The sequence below is a fragment of the Grampus griseus genome (genome assembly GCF_964374135.1).
Source record: "Grampus griseus genome assembly, chromosome: 9".
Lineage (NCBI taxonomy): Eukaryota > Metazoa > Chordata > Mammalia > Artiodactyla > Delphinidae > Grampus > Grampus griseus.
Window position 1 is genome coordinate 98,898,849 of NC_139003.1, and position 14,554 is coordinate 98,913,402.

Genomic DNA, 14,554 nt, shown 5'->3' on the forward strand with positions numbered 1-14,554 from the left:
ACCGGAATACAAAGCTACTTTTCAAATGCCTGAGGTCACTTAAAGATTTGAAGCCTGGTTGGGCAAGCTCCCCTGTAACCACCGTGGGGAAGTAGAGGAGATGCTGGGGGGAGTCCTGAAATGCGACTTCTTATCTGTGCCTCTTCAGTTCCTTCCTGCCGGCTTCTCAGAGGCAAAGACAGTCCCAGGGATTGCATTTCACCCCACCGCCTCCTCTGGCCGACGGTTAAGAGAGGGGTGTTTGTGCTGAATCTTCAGGCCAGAGCAGCCCGGGACCTTGCAGTCCTTAGAGGGACTTGGCCCTTGCTCTAAGGCGAATCCCTCAGACAGACTGCAGACTTCCTCGTGGGGCTCCGAGGCCCTGGACACGCTTGTCTCAGATTTGTGATGGGGTTTCCACGCTCCTTCCCTGCTCTCCTCCTTCTGCACCCCTGGGGCCAACGTCGTTAGCTAAGCAGCGGGTTCTTCTTCACAAGCCCCAGACCCTTGAGGGCAGCTGCTTCCAGGCACCTGAACAGAGCCTGAGATCTTTCTAGACGTGCCTTTTCCTGCACCCCATGTCCTCACTTCGCTCTTCATTCCTGGTTTGGGGCTTTGCCTACCTAACTCCGTTTTCTCGTGTTGTTATTTCCGCCTAGAACGCTCTCCCCACAGCCCAGCAGTTCCTGCCCTCAGGCTGTGGGATGCCCAGTGAACAACACAAACGCGCTTTCCTTTCTTCTCATAGGAAACTCGTGAGCATCCACCACAGACGGAAATGGAAAACAGCTCTATAGGGTGATAGCCAAAGAAGACCCTACCCCAATTTCCCGGGAAACTTGGACTCACATCACTGTTAATAAAGGCCAGTTAGGAAGGTAATTCTGAACTGTGTGTCCTTCCCCCCCCCCCCGCCCCGCCCCGCCCGCCCCGCGTCTCAGCGCAGGAGGGAGGGGTGGAGAGTATGGGGATTCATACCGCCGGCTTCCTGTAGCGGGACGGTGGCCACACCCTCCAGGATGCCGGGCAGTAGCCACCTGGGATGTTCGGGAACCCTGTGCCCAACCAGATGGAATCTCCCAACACACATGTGGACAGTGTGGGCTGCAGACATGCTCCATACCCTGTTTTCATCACGGGGACCAGCCCTCGAGAGAGCTCTCCACTCAAGGATCTCTCCCTGCACGTGTCCATCACCCTCTGCAAGAAAACATACAAACTCTGGTGTTTCCAGCAGCTGTGCTTTACTGCACCCTCCCAAAAAGCAGGATGTACCTCTTCTCCCAAACAGGTCCAGCTCCACTCCATGTCAACACTTATGGCGGTGTAGAGAGTTTACATGGAAACCCCCTCACTACAAAATCCTCTACCTTTTTTCTTTTTCTCCCTCTTGGAGTCAGCAGCCTCGTCTTTCCACCTAGAAGGCAGTGTGTCCGGGCCCCTCTGGCTGGGCTGGCTTCAGCCCTGTCTTCCCAGAGTTCGTCACACCATCTCTTTTCTTATGTAGCGTGATCTCCATAATTTGTATCCTCATGTTCATCCCTTTGCTGATTTAAAAAGGATTCTCCTTGGGATTTACTCCCTGTACCAGATGCTGTTGGTACTATCCAATGTCTGTTCTCCCAGCTTTCTACAGTAAATGAACTCAGGGTGTTTAGCTGGACACGTGGCCACCACAACAGACCCCGTCTCCCGGCGAGCGCGGCTCTGTGAGTACAGGGCACCAAGGGGATGTAGGCGAGTGTGGACACCTCTTCTGTGAGGCGTCCTCCAAGACAGGAGGCGCACCCTTTCCTGCCTTTGTCTCCTTTTTGCCTGGAATGTGGATGTTATGGCTGGAATTAGAACAGCAATCTTGGAGGAAGAGTTAAAAGCTGTGTGCTGAGGACAGCAGGTGCCACAAAAGAGAAAAAACGGGCCCCGAGAGACGATGAAAACTTCTTTTTAAATGAAAACAATTTTAAGTTTTCTTTTCAAAACAAAGTTTAATAACATGTATACATAGGAGAGACCCAGGAAAAGTAACTCCTAAAATTTTCTTTATCGTATTTTTTCCTACATACATTATGATTGGAAAAAACCTTAAATTCCATGATTTGAGGCCTATTTAAAATTTTAGTTTCTCTCTTAAGACTTCTGTTATTTTCTCATATCAAAGAAGGTAAATAAAATAATTGATAATTTGATTCTTAAAATATTCCACTGTTTTGATAAAAAAGGTTATTGGAGTACTGGCAGCAGAGGTCAGATTTGGACACCTGATTTGTTTCTAGGTGTTCAAATCTTTAACTGAGCCTTCCGTTCAGCCTTCTGTAAAATAACTGAACTCTGAGACTTCCCTAGACAGCAACACGTGAGGAGCAAAGGAGACAGAAATCAGGGTGGAGGGGTGCAGGGGGTTATTCCCAGAGGGAGAAGAAAGTCAGTTCTTTTCCATGTTCCTGCTTTTCCGAAAGCGGGTCAAATGTTTCTGTCTGGGCAGAATGTCGTTGCTGCGTCTTCTACTCATTCCTGATCAAACTTAGACAAAACAACAAGACATGCCTGGGCCCAGCCCCTTGGACAGGGTTCAGAGCGCAGGCCAAGGGCTCCTGCCTGTGGGGGTGGGGCTCGGGGTGGGAAGACAGACTCTCCTTGGCTGGCCTCCAAGTTCTGAGGCCTAAAGCATCTGGAACCATGTAGGGGGGAGCGGTGGCCACGGCGCTCGACGGTGCTGGCCAGCCCCTGCTTTTACGGTCTGCGTGCTGCTCTCACTTGGTGGGATGAGGGGTGAGCCTTCTGCTTGATCCTCCCCCCTTAACCTTAAACTTGGGTCATGGACTGAAAGGAGGCGGTTCTGCAATCATACTTGATCCGGTAGAACCAGAGGAAAAGGCTCTTACTAATCCAGCTTTTCTGGTGTTCTGAAATCCAGAGGTGCAAAGTCTTAGCAAACCCAAAATATAATCAGGCCTCTGTTACAAAAATTGTGCAAGGTTCTGGTTCTCTGGCTCTCCTAGACCTTTGTTACCCAAGGAAGTTCCGTTCTATTCCCAGAACCATCTCTCTTCCCAGTCTCTCAAACTGAACGGTAACTGTTATGTAATGTCCAACCCACTGTGCTCACAGCCGGGTACAGGGGCTGGGAACCCAGGAGAGACAGCTAAGGTAAGAGCTACACGTGCACACTCAGGAGGGCCTGGCTAAGTGAGAGGTTTATTTGGCATGGGAGGGCCGTATGTGTTGCATCTGTGAAAACTTGATAGAGAAGGTGGAGTGTGAGTTAAATCCTACAGGATGGAAGGGGGATAAAGGTCATCCCAGGCAGAGCACAGCTTCTGGAGGCCGTGAGTGCGCAGGGATTAGAATAGGAGATGGTGTGGGCAGCAGTGGTGTGTGTGTGTGGGGGGATGGTGTCACACAGATCGAGACACCAGACAGGGGCTCCTTCCTACAGGCAATATTCTGCATGCAAAGGGCGGTTTTGTATAATTTTGGAAGAAAGAAGTGATGGATGAGCTCGTGTGTGTCAGAAGCAGAGCAAAATACAAAGATGCTTTAGGAGTGACAGGACCCACGCCCTGGCGGTGACGCGAGGAGACCACAGTGCAAGAGATGCTGAGGGAGAAGAGGGTGGGTGTGAACTGCGGCAGCGCGTGCTGGCTGGTGAAGGTGAGGCAGGGCTGGGGGCCCCGTGGGAGGACGCAGCTTCCTGCCTAATTGTGCCCGGTGTTTTCTGGAAGTAAACTGGAAGGTCAGCCTCAGGGCAATTCCCTAAGGAAAGAATTTAAAACTCCCATCGCAGGCTGCTCCTGTATCACAATGAGAGCAAGCCTTCCTGCAGAAGAGGGGTCAGGGCGATTTCCAGACTGACTGGACATCTCCAGGGTGGAGAACCCAGCACAATGAAAGGGAAGAGGCGCATACAGCCCACGTTACTGTGAAATTTCAGAACTCAAACGACAAAAGAAAATATTCATGGCTTCCAGAGAAAAAGAAGTACCAACAATAAGAACGAAATCCCACCACCCGGTGGCAGGATTCAAAATATTTAACACTTGGTATGGCCTGGGCACTGGCCCATCAGAATGGATGCCACTGGAAGTAGCTCTCCAGTGGGGTCTTGCTATACTGGGTATTAGCCCTTTAGCTGTTTGGATGGTGGAAAGGTCCAAAGGTCTAAGAGGAGCGTCTGCAGGATGCTGGGACATTCCAGGGCTAGGTCTGGGGCTGGGGGTCATAGGATGCTGACCATGTACCAACTGGTGCAAAAGAATTTCTGTATTTTAGCAACAGGTGTGGTTGTGTTTCGTGTGGCCCAGCTGACTACCCGTCCTGCCTGCTTCCCACCCCACTCCACCAAAGCAGGGAAATGAATCAAAATGGTACTCTCAATACTGATTCAGTGCCTTTGGGTATCTGAGAAACAAAAATTCAAACTAGAATTTTTTACTTAGCCGCATTATCTATCAAATACAAGTTATTTTCAGAACTGCAAGGCTTCAGGAAACATACTTGCAGTACAGTGATAGGTTCAGGTTTGGTGGGGCGTGAAGCCTGTACAATCTGGGGGGCCTGTCTTTCAGAAAAACATTAAAAATTACTACTATATAATTAGATACAAAGTGAATAGTTATTTAGAATCATATGAGAAATCACAACTAAATACAAATATTAGCCTTAAATATTATAAAATCCAGAAAAAATTTGATTCACTGACTGATCATATATTGATTTGATCATATATTTTGATCATATATTTTCCCCATACTTTTTTGTTGCTTCTTCATATGACAACAGTTTTATAGTATTTTTGTGGAGAGAAGAGAAGCATTCAGTCCTTTCTCTGCTATGGTTGGTCAAAATTTGTTATTTCTTACTGATAGTATAGGAAACTCCGTGTTCATATTGGGATATGACCTCAGGGCCTGCAGGGGCGTGGCCTGTTGGGGAGAGAGGTGACGCGGTGAGTGGGGTGGCTCGTGGAAGCCGTTCCTTCTCTGGCTTGGCAAGAACCCAGCTCTGCATGGGGGTGGAGGTGCCGCAGCTCAGTGTGTTCCCTACTCAGCTTCCCCTCAGACAGATTTCAAACACGCGCTGGGGCTGCTCCACCGCCACCCAGCAATGTGGGGAATGTGACCGAACGCAGGCGGGAGAGAGACGTTGCCTTAAACGGTTGCTGTTGAAGGGTCTAATTTTTGAAGAATTTATAAAAAACACACAATCATGTGACTCTAAGGCAAAGGCCCTTCCTTCCCAGGCCCTTGGAATAGGCTCATTAACAGCACAGTAAAACCACTTTAACTCCTGTGTCTGTTCTGGGAAACTAGTGCAAGGCAGTACTCTAGCAAAAACAAGGAGAAAATTAAAAAAGGGAGCTGAGGGGTCTAGGAAACAGTGGGTCCAACTCAGGAGCGCTCTGAAGAGAGTTCCTGGGAGACAGCAATTCTCAGTTCTAGAAAGAGTACGTCTTCACAGATTTGGAAGAAGGGGGCTCTGGGAGTACACGCATACGTTTCTCCAAAACGCAGACCATGGATATCGTGAAGATGCCCAAAGGATTCCACGAAAGAGCTGAGCCATAGATGGCCAGTCTATGCGTATGGGTCATCAAAAGCTCACACCACTATGATAATGTACACTTTGCAGTAGACTTAAAAAAACACTAAGATGGAAAGAAAACCAGATGTCCAGCTGACGCTTACCGTCTCTGACAACTAAGAATCTTAATTTATAAATCAGAGCAGATGTATTTCCCATTTGACTTTGATTAATAAATGAGCATTGGCAATGATGTTTTAAAAAAGAAATACCACCTATCTGTAATTAATGAAGAAAGAAATAGAGATATAAAGATGCAATTTAAAAATTATAAAGGTCACAAATAGATAAATTGAAAAAGGTATCATACACCTATATTTCATATACATGTGTATGTATGTAGTAGGTGAATGTGTTATGGGGAAAGATATCGAGGGTGTAAGCAAACTAAACCATCATTCAGCATAACAGCGGACAATATGTAGAGCTGATAAATCCAGAAATAGCTCTGTGAGCTTGTTATTGGGAACTTCAGAGGCAACCACAGAACCAAATCAGAAATGATTGCATCAGGTTACTCTGGAGAGCAGGGCTGAGGGTAGGGGTGCAGGCAGGGACAAGTGGCTTTCTTTATCAGTGTCTCTCCTTAGTTGATTTTTAGAAAACGTGTACGTGTTATTCTGATTGAAAATACATTTCAAACATTTGGAAAGGAGCTCAGGTTAGAAGCCTTACTTGAGTGGGGACCATGGGGCTCATGTACATAACTGCACGGCACTGCCAGCCTTCCTTAGCTGTGCCGCCTTGTTATAGGTGTGTGTGTCTTCGTCAGCTCAGGCTGCTATTGCAAAACACCACACTTGGGGGGCTGCAACAGTAGACGTTTGTTTCTCACAGTTCTGGAGGCTGGAAATCCAAGATCAAGGTGCCAGCAGATTCGGTTCCCTGTGAGGCCTTCTACCTGCTGGCAGATGGCTGCCTTCTGGCTGTGTGCTCACGTGTAGGGGAGAGGAAGCAAGCTCTGTGCTGTCTCTTCTTACAAGGGCACTAATCCCACCATGAGGGCCCCACCCTCATGACCTCATGTAAACCCAGTCATGTCCCAGAGGCCCCGTCACCAAATGCTACCACATTCAAGGCTAGGGCTTCCACATATGAATTTGGAGTGCAAAGCCACATGCAAGTGGGAATGTTGATGTGCCACTGTTACAGGGTGTTAGGTTTGGGTTTGACCGAGGCCACATGGCAAGTTCATGGCAGAGCCTGGGTTCCCGTCTCCAGGGCTCTTGTCTGTGGAGAGATGCCCACACGGTGCAGTGGTGTCTGTGGGATCAGATAAGTCTGAACAGTGCTAAATAGCCCATCTCTCTCTCCCGGCACCTTGCAGAGTTCCAATTCGTTAGCAGTTTAATGTTTTTGAGGAATCGGCAAGAAAGAAAACACCTTTTCCCCAAGCATACTTTTTCCCAAGGTAGCAATTCTTAAGCTTTTTAATTTCAGGACTCCTTTTCATTCTTAAAAAAGTACTAAGGGCTCCAAAAAGCTTTTGTTAATATGTTTTAGATCTATCAATATTTATTGATATAGAAATTAGAGGTAGGAAACTTTAAAAGTATTTACTAATTCATTTAAAAATAACGATAATAAACCAAATACATGTTAACATAAATGAAGAATTTCATGAAAAGTAATATTTTCAGAAGGAAGTTTAGTGAGAAAAGTGGCTCTGTTTCGTATTTTTACACACCTCTGTGATCTGTTGGAGTATGGTCTTATGGCGGAAATGTTTGCAGAAAATCCACAAAAAGGAGGAGTATTTAAATATCCACTTTGGATAATTATGGGTCTTCTTTTTTGATACTACACCAAAACTCAACAGTAGTAGTTTCTTAAAGGTTAGTTGCAATGTGGAATTTGAAACATGTCAATTAAATTTTCATACTCTGTTACATTAAAATCCATTATTCTATCTTGCAGTTTGGATAGATATTTTATCTGGGTACTATTTTGTCACATTTTGTGACATTAGCCATTTGGAAAATGCTGGATCCTTGAGTTGTGAAATTTATCAAGTGTTGACACATTTCATTATACAGTACTGAAAAGTCACATCTGTTACTATCACCACTGATCTCGTTACAGAAGTTACTAGGTCATGGGAAACGGTCAAGCTCATGGTGGCAGATTCAAGTTTTCCAAATTCTAGTTTTTGTTAAAAAGCTTGAATTTTCTCACTGGCAACACTTACTCTCAGTTATTTCCTTGAAGCATGAGGCTTGGTTTGTCCATTTTTGAGAAAATGTCTGCCTAATACCCATGTGTGAATAACATATTTGTCTATCAGTTGTTCTTTCAAGTAAAACTGGTGTCCATGAGAAAGCTGACAAGCTCCGCCCACAAAACCCATACCGTCACCCTTCAGCACATGGCACACGCGCCTTCTCATTTCACACAATAGTAAAAGGACATGTATTAATGGGCCAAGATTTAATGAAATTAATATTTTTTTTTAAACCAGTTTATCTAGAACATTCTTAAGAGAAACTGACATCACTTGTCGCTGGTGTTAACGTTTCTTTATTCGTGACTGTGTGTGCCTGGCGGGGAGGCACGTGGCTGCTGGCAGTTGGCAGCCGGTGCGTTGATGCGTGCGAAGACTCCAGCGGGCTTTAGGCGCACCGCGTTTGCACTCTCAGTGTGAGTGTCAACACTGTGAGGTTTCCATCTTTATTTTGTATTTTGAATTGGCGCTCTACTTTAACGAAGAACTTTCACTTCTGCTTATTTATGTGTCTTACATGGCTTTGGACTCAGGAACTATTGATTCAATGAGTTATAATCTGTTATGATCATCACTTATTTTGTTGTTCAAATTGTTATAGCTTCGGAAATCTCTTGAAACTGTTTCTCGTCTGTTTCTTCCTGCCCCACACTCCCATCACACGTGGTCTTCGTGTCCTGTGCCTGTCACCACTAGCCCTGAAACTGCGAGACCATGTGGACTCTGGGCCATGACAAGTTCTCCTCGCGTTTCAGCTTGAAAGTGACGTCTTTTTCTCTGTCACTTCCGGCATTTTTTCAACCTTCAGCTTCACGTGGCCTTTGCCTGGAAGGGAATTAGTCTGTAATGGAATCTTCATTTCAGGAGATACATCAATCTTTATATTATTTTGGAATTTCAGCCCAGGTACTACTAAAACGTTTGTTCCCACGGGTTATTGACTCAACACAAGATCTGGTTGCTTACCTAGAAGAGTTTCTCTTGTAGAGGTGGCGTTTCTAAATTCTCCTTCGCATTGACATCAGACCGAGTGTTTATAATATATTAATGGCTATGTTTGCCAAACCAAATGAACCAGTCACTGTCTTCACCGAGTGTAAGTTGCGAAAGAGACATGGCAGATACACCTAAAGAGGGGAGCTTTTGGTTAATGCATTTTGTTCTTTTTGTTTTTCTTTATTATTTACTTTTCATTGACATTTGAACATGGACAAGGGTGAAGAAGTAATGACAAACTGGGAAAGTAACAGTTCCCGGCACCTGCGAGTACAGACAAGGTCCTGCTCTGGGCCGTTCACATGCACTACACCTGCCAGGTGTGTGCTGGTGGCTCCCGGCTTATGACCGTTTTCCATCACAAAGAGGAGGCCCCGCAGCACGGATAAAGCTGGACGGGTGCTGGCACGGGGCCAAGGCCTGTGGAGCTGGCTGGCATCGGGCCGATAAGACAGGCCGCCGAGCACAGGTGGCAACGCCGGGCCGTTCTGACTCGGGCAGCCCTCGGCAGGCACTGTCTGTCCCTCGTGCTCCAGGACAGCCGTGAGGACGCCCCTGGGCCAGCCGAGGAGCGGAGAGCGGTGCAATCGCTTTCGAAGGAGGAGCGGCTGGGCGGCCAGGACAGCAGTGGCCGCGGGAGGCCGCCGCGGGAGGCCGCCGTGGTCCGCACCGAATGGCCGCAGCTCCTGCCGTGGCCGTCCTTGTTTGTTGGAAGCGAGGAGCGCGCCCTGAAATGCGTAACGAGCGGCTGCGAGCGCACGACCTCCGTGGGGCTGCGTCAGGGTTCCAGCCCCCACGTGTGCCTGGCGATCTCTCCTCGCTGCCGCCGCCGGTGCACGTGCTTCTGGAAGGAGAGGAGGGCTGAGCGTGACGGGGGGAGGGGACGTAAGGAAAGCCTGAACTAGGGAGCCCGGGTGGGTGGGAGAAAAGGGCAAGAAGTTGTCTCTTCTGAGAAAGCGCCTCTTCACCACAAGCCCGCCCTTCGGCACCAGCCTGTGCGCATTTCGCGGGCCGCGGGCCTCAGGCTGGCGGCTGGAGGCCTTGGCCGGAGTCCAGGGAGGCTGAGCGGCCGCCAGCGGGCCTCCACGGACAGAGCCACCTGGCTCTCCTGTCACCTCGTCGAGACGCTTTTGCCTTCAGGAAATCAGCTAATGACACTCAGCCTTGTTCCAGAATCCCAGCTGGAGCCCTGGGCTTTGGTCTGGCACCCGCTGGAAGCCCGGGCTGAGCCCTGGCCCGCCTCCCAGGCCCGCGTCTGCGGCTGTGCCCGCTACTGTGTGTCTGTGATGGCCAGACGACAGGGGAACAAGGGAGGGGAAGGGAAAGCAGGGCAGGCAGCCATCACCTCTTATTCTTCTCAATTTCGACTCACTGTTCTGCTGTCATAACTTGGTTATCACTTTTCACCAGAATGTGAGTCATCCTAGAAGACATTTGTTTCCCCAAATTGACATTCAGATAGCTATGTGTTCTTTCAACTTGTACACCTTCCGAACTTATAGGAAGAGAATCTCATTTTACATAATCCTGTCCGTACCATTGGGGTCCCCTTACAGCGTATGGCTTCCTCATGTTTGGGAACAGGCATTCTATAAAATATTTGCTTTGAATCGATGAGAAAATAATTGTGCTTGTAGATTACAAAGCCTGATTTTCTTGGAGGTGAGTCCTTTGAAAGTGATAGAGCGCATTTCCATAGAATCATTGCACTTTTGTAGAAGCACCCAGTCTGCCTGGCGTTTGTTTCACATAAGCTTGTAAGTCATGTTAGTGGCTACCTTGAGGCTCTCACTGCCAAGAAAGTGGCTCCTCGGGTTATAACCCAAGCAGGCTTCCTTCCTTTTTTCAGAGAATATAAAACAAGGTAAGCAGAACAGTGCTTTCCCACCCTCTGTGTGGAGTCCTCAGCTCCTTCTTCCCTTGTACTTTTTTTAGAAAATAAATTTATTTATTTATTTTATTTTTGGCTGTGTTGGGTCTTCGTTCCTGCATGCAGACTTTCTCTAGTTGTGGTGAGCGGGGGCTACTCTTCCTTGCGGTGTGCGGTCTTATTGTGGTGGCTTCTCTTTGTTGCAGAGCACGGGCTCTAGGTGTGCAGGCTTCAGTAGTTGTGGCTTGCAGGCTCTAGAGTGCAGGCTCAGTAGTTGTGGCGCTCGGACTTAGTTGCTCCACGGCATGTGGGATCTTCCCCGACCAGGGCTCGAACCTATGTCCCGTGCATTGGCAGGCGGATTCTTTTTCTTTTTTAACATCTTTATTGGAGTATAATTGCTTTACAATGGTGTGTTAGTTTCTTCTGTATAACAAAGTGAATCAGCTATACATATACATATATCCCCATGTCTCTTCCCTCTTGCATCTCCCTCCCTCCCACCCTCCCTATCCCACCCCTCTAGGTGGTCACAAAGCACTGAGCTGATCTCCCTGTGCTATGCGGCTGCTTCCCACTAGCTATCGGTTTTACATCTGGTAGTGTATATATGTCCATGCCACTCTCTCACTTTGTCCCAGCTTACCCTTCCCCCTCCCATTGTCCTCAAGTCCATTCTCTAGTAGTTCTGCGTCTTTATTCCCATCCTGCCCCTAGGTTCTTTGTGACCTTTTTTTAAATTTTATTTTTAGATTCCATATATATGTGTTAGCATACGGTATATGTTTTTCTCTTTCTGACTTACTTCACTCTGTATGACAGTCTCTAGGTCCAACCACCTCATTACAAATAATTCAATTTCGTTTCTTTTTATGGATGAATAATATTCCATTGTATATATGTGCCACATCTTCTTTATCCATTCATCTGTCGATGGACACTTAGGTTGCTTCCATGTCCTGGCTGTTGTAAATAGAGCTGGCAGGTGGATTCTTAACCACTGTGCCACCAGGGAAGTCCTTCCCTTGTACTTTTAAAGTGGGAGGACAGGAGAGATGCTGGCATCCAAAGCAGGGGCTGTGCTGAGACGGTTTGCGGACCCCGTGAAGAGCGGAGCAGTTCTGTGCTTTGTCTCCCAGCAGGATTCTGCTGTGTTTGAACAGCACGCACTGTGGAGCAGGCCTCTGCTCGCATCCTAGCACTGACGTCCAGTAGCTGTGTGTCAAGTAACTGAATCATTAAGAAAGTGACCTACTGTATTTCAGATGCAGTTTCCTCATCTGTGAAATGGGAACAACGTCACTGAGGTGCTGACTTTGGCAGGATGTGCGAGACACGAGGCCGGCGTCCAGGACAGGACAGAAGCGCAGTGAAGCTCCAAGATGCAGAGGAAGGTAACATCTGGATCCAGATTTCTTCTTCTGTACTTTGAACCTTCTCCAAAAATAGGTATCCACATTTGTTTGTTTTGTTGTAGACAGACTGTCTGATCTTGGGACTTTAGAGGTGGTAGACCTTAAGGACCCTCTAACCCAACCCCTCATTGTAGGGTGGATGCGGGTTCACCCAAGGTCACACCCAGCAGTGTGTAGCAGAGCCCAGGTGAGCCCCTTGGATAAGGAGGGGAGGGTGTGTTCCTTCTCCATCCTGGAGATAAAACCACGCTCACGGATGAAATAGGTGCAGAGATTTCTTTTGCGTTCTAATTTTAGCATCTGTAGAGTCAGCGTGAGCTCATTTCTGCTTTCTGACAAAGGGGAAGGTCTTCGACAGAGGGGAAGGTGTCTCCTGCTGAAAACGTGCGGTGGTCTGAAGCCTGCGTGGCTCCAGGGAAGGGGGACCCTGATGGGCTTGGCAGGCACTCGGGGTGTGGGGCACGTTTCCTCTGGCCCCCAGAGGAGAAGACACGGTCGTGTGGGTTGATTCTGTAGTCTGGAGGCGGCTCAGTACCACCCTGGAAGCCAACAGCATCCATGAGTTCTTCTCGGAAAGATGGCCCTGGCTATGACGGAACCTGCCAAGATTTTTCAGAATCCTCACTGCCACCGCCTCCTGCTGATTTATATGGGGATGTGTTATTCTGCCAGGAAAACCAGAGAAGCATTTTTAAGGCTTTTTAGGAATCCCATGAACCTCCTACCGCTTAAGTCCCAGGGCTGCTCCTTGGGTTTCCAGGCTCTGTGGGTGGCGTGGGCAGCAGAGCCACTGAGAATGTTTCCCTCACTTTTCTCACCAAGTGCTGGGACTTTGGGTACACTGGGAGGTTGCAGGGCAGATGTGAGCAGCTGGTGATGAGGGCAGCAGACCCGATGGGTGTGCCTTAGCCCCAGAAGTGCCTGCTGAGGAGCGTGCGGCTAAGGAAACTGCCTCATTGGGAGGATGTGTGGTCCAGCACCAGAGAGGGAACAATGCTGTTGAAACTCGGAAAGCTGAGAGTAAAAGTACCCCGGAGACAGACAAAAATATGAGAAAGCATTTTTATGTCCTTAGGGAAAAGGAAGACCTAAAATAAGATGCTCAAAGCAAAAACCATAAAGAAAAAATAAATTTGTATAAACAAAGTTAAAATTATGTTTACCAATGGTAATAGTTACCATATAAACTGTATGTGACTAGAAAATTGAAAATGAGAATCCAGGGTATGTAATGAACTCCTAAATGTCAATAAAAAGAAGACAGACAACCCAATAGAAAAAGGTCACAAACATAATTGGAATGTGTAATAAAATAAGAAAAATAAATATGTGTATATATATTTTAATGTTTGTTTATCTTTATTATATGTTTTACTTACAATAAGCATTTTATATGCAGATATAAAAATTTTAAAATGCCCGTCTTCACTAGGAAAATGCAAAACCACAAACAAAGAAAGCAAAAACAAAAACAGGACTTCCCTGGTGGCACAGTGGTTAAGAATCTGCCTACCAATGCGGGGGACATGGGTTCGATCCCTGGTCCAGGAAGACCCCACATGCCGTGGAGCAACTGGGCCTGTGCGCCACAACTACTGAGCCTGTGCTCTAGAGCCCGCGGGACACAACTACTGTGCCCACATGCCACAACTACTGAAGCCCGTGCGCCTAGGGCCTGTGCTCCACAACAAGAGAAGCCACTGCAATGGGAAGACCACGCACCGCAATGAAGAGTAGCCCCCACTCACCGCAGCTAGAGAAAGCCCACGCGCAGCAACGAAGACCCAACGCAGCCAAAAAAAAAAAAAAGTAAAAAACAAACCAGCTATTTAATGTTCATTGAATTGACACAAATTATAAAGTTTGATAATATTAAGAATTGGCAAGGATGTTAAGAAACAGGCCTCTTATATTCTTCTGGCAATTTGACAGTATGTATTTAAAATATCCCATGATTTGACAAGCAATTCCCTTTTGCTGTACCCCTGAGAGAGCCTTGCAGAGGTGCACAGGAGGGCATATAAAATAATATCCGTTGCAAAATTGTTTGTAATAGTGAAAGACTGGAGGGACTTCCCTGGTCGTGCAGTGGTTGGGAGTCCACCTGCCAATGCAGAGTACACGGGTTCGAGCCCTGGTCCAGGAAGATCCCACATGCTGCGGAGCAACTAAGCCCGTGAGCCACAACTACTGAGCCTGTGCTCTAGAGCCCACGAGCCACAACTACTGAAGCCCATGTGCCACAACTACTGAAGCCCATGTGCCTAGAGCCCGTGCTCCGCAACAAGAGAAGCCACTGCATTGAGAAGCCAGCGCACCGCAACGAAGAGTAGACCCCACTCGCCACAACTAGAGAAAGCCCGCCCGCAGCAACAAAGACCCAACTCAGCCAAAAAAAAAAAAAAAAAAAAGTGAAAGACTGGAAACAAGCTACCAATGGGCTATCAACAAAGGGACAGTGGCTTAAAAAAAAAATGGTATGGTTACACTATG